Consider the following 2,519-nt stretch of genomic DNA (forward strand, 5'->3'; position numbering starts at 1 on the left):
AAGATAAGATCAAAGAGTTTGAAATTGAATAAAACTTTTCTTTTTGAAAATCCTATTTCTATCCGAATTGAAAGACGTTCAAAGATAGTCAGGCATGATTTTTGTGCCTAATATTTTTTATCCAAATTTTATATGGTTGGATTTCCCTTTAAATTATCTTTCCAATGATATATAATAATATCAATTCCGAGCTATAACGGAAAAGATATGAATAAAATGTCAAACTCTATCCAAAACTGACACCGTCTCACTATGTCGGCCATATCTTTTATTCTACAAAATATTTAAATATGATTTTAATTGGTTTAGAAAGTAGACTTCAAGAGTTTTCCAACTATATCTTATTTCGATTTTTGGATCAAAAGATATGATAAAAACAAAAACTGCTGTCTATCGCAAGAGTTTTTATTCCGATTAGAATTTTTATCTTTTCTTGATTCTTCGACCCTCTTTTTTTCCTTATAAATAGAAGTCATATCTCCCCCTTTTCAATGATCAACAATCTTGATCATAAAATAATTCTTTTCTCCCTCTTTAGCTAAATACACTAGCCTCCCTATTCTTCCATAATACTTCTCCTAAGCACTCCAAGGAGTCCATACAATACCCAAAGTTCTATACTTAAACCAAGGCGTGAAAGGTAGAATTAACTGAAGGTTTGGACCAAATCATCTCTATTTATTTAATTTAATTTCAATCTGATTTATATTTTAATTGAAGTTACTAACAATTTATTCATGATGTAGCAATTCAAGGAAACGCGAAAAGTGAGTAACTAATCACTTAATTACTCTTATTTTTATTCTTATTGCTAGCATCATGATTAGGTTATTTTATATTTGATTTGACTAACGTTATTATTGTTAAATTGCATCCAATATTAATGTTTATTTTATTATATTTATTGATCACCATATTGCATGTTTAAAGGGAATATGTAATTGAAAATCACGCCTAATAAGATAATTTGGACAACCGGTTTAGGTTCCTTTTTAATCTTGTTATTAATTCAAGTGGTCACAATATTTAAGAATAATGTGTTGCATTAATATTCAACCAATTTAGCTTAATAATAATTTGGATCAAATTGAATATTTTGTTTGCATGCCTTTGAGATCGCAGGAATCACTTTTCATTATAAGAATCGAGTAGAGGCCAATACGGGCGAATGTGACTCCATGAATCACTTCGTACCATCAAACTTGTTGGCGGCTCCCTACTTTGCTTTGTCCCTAATCGTAATGTCAATTCCCACTTCCTATGAGTGCCAAACATATTCACACATGCTTTTACGTAGGCACACTTAGAACGACGCTTACAATCTGGCGACTCCACTAGGGAGGATTCTTGGTTATTTTATCGATTTGAGTGATCGGTATTTAATTGAGATGAGTGGATGAGACTTGAAAGATTCTTGAATTGTAAATCCTGCGATTTAATTGGCATTGTTACATATGCATATGCATTTTAGATTACCTACTTTGCCACAATAATACGTGTTCTATGTATGTGCTAGCCTGGGGGATTTATGCGCTATCAACCCGAAAACGCTCATGGCAATAAGGGTTCATCTGAGTTTTTAAATCCACCCAAACCATGTAGTCGAGTTCGATTTCATCACGAACACGCGGAGCCGCTCGCTGGCATACACCCTCAAGGGAGGCTGCCTTGCTAACGCGTCCAAACTCTTAACCATGGTACATACCCTTTAACACCCTTTTAAGCTTGACCATAGTCGAACATAGAACTTGATTTTAGGTTTCGAACTTCATTGCATCATTCGTGACAATGTGCTTATATGTGCATTTTTTTACTTTTTATTTATATATTTTTTTTTCTGTTATCAAACCTTTTTTTATTATTAGAGTCAAGCCATATATTTAAAAAAAAAAAAATTGAGTCGACCCGGATTTTTATTCTCGTATATTGTATAAGAGTCAACTTGTTTTGGTCATAGCCGGAGTTTAGAAAGATTTACATGTTGTGCCACCTATGGATCTGTAGCCCCGAGTTTTATCTTTCATTTGGAGTTAGTTTCGTCCTAATTAGAGTCACAGATCAAAAGTTATAACCAATATACTGCAGCCTGTCTAGTTTAGGTGTCTTTTTAGCGTCAACTTTCTTCTTTTTTTTTAAATTTTTTTTATATCTTTTCTCGTCAAGATATTCTTAGCCAAGTCGTTTAATCTGTGTCAACTCGAATAACATAAGATTATATATTTTTATTCATTTTTATTCATTTTTTTATATCCATGAGTCCTAACTCTTCTAGAATTCTAGTCCTCTTCCTAGTTTCTTGTGATTTTTTGTGCTAACCTTAACATGTGTTCTTTGTCTTTGATTGTGGTTGATCTTATTTATGACTAACGGTTGCCAATGGACCGTTTTCACCTAGTAAATAGCATAAACATTAATATTGGACAAAATTAATCAAGTTAGTTTGTCTTTTAGTCTTCCGTGCTATTTGGTCATTGGGTCCTTTGTTTTTCACAACGTCCTCATGTCTAGCCATGCGATCA

The sequence above is a fragment of the Chenopodium album genome, chromosome 3, assembly GCF_948465745.1.
Source record: "Chenopodium album chromosome 3, dcCheAlbu1.1, whole genome shotgun sequence".
Classification (NCBI taxonomy): Eukaryota; Viridiplantae; Streptophyta; class Magnoliopsida; order Caryophyllales; family Amaranthaceae; genus Chenopodium; species Chenopodium album.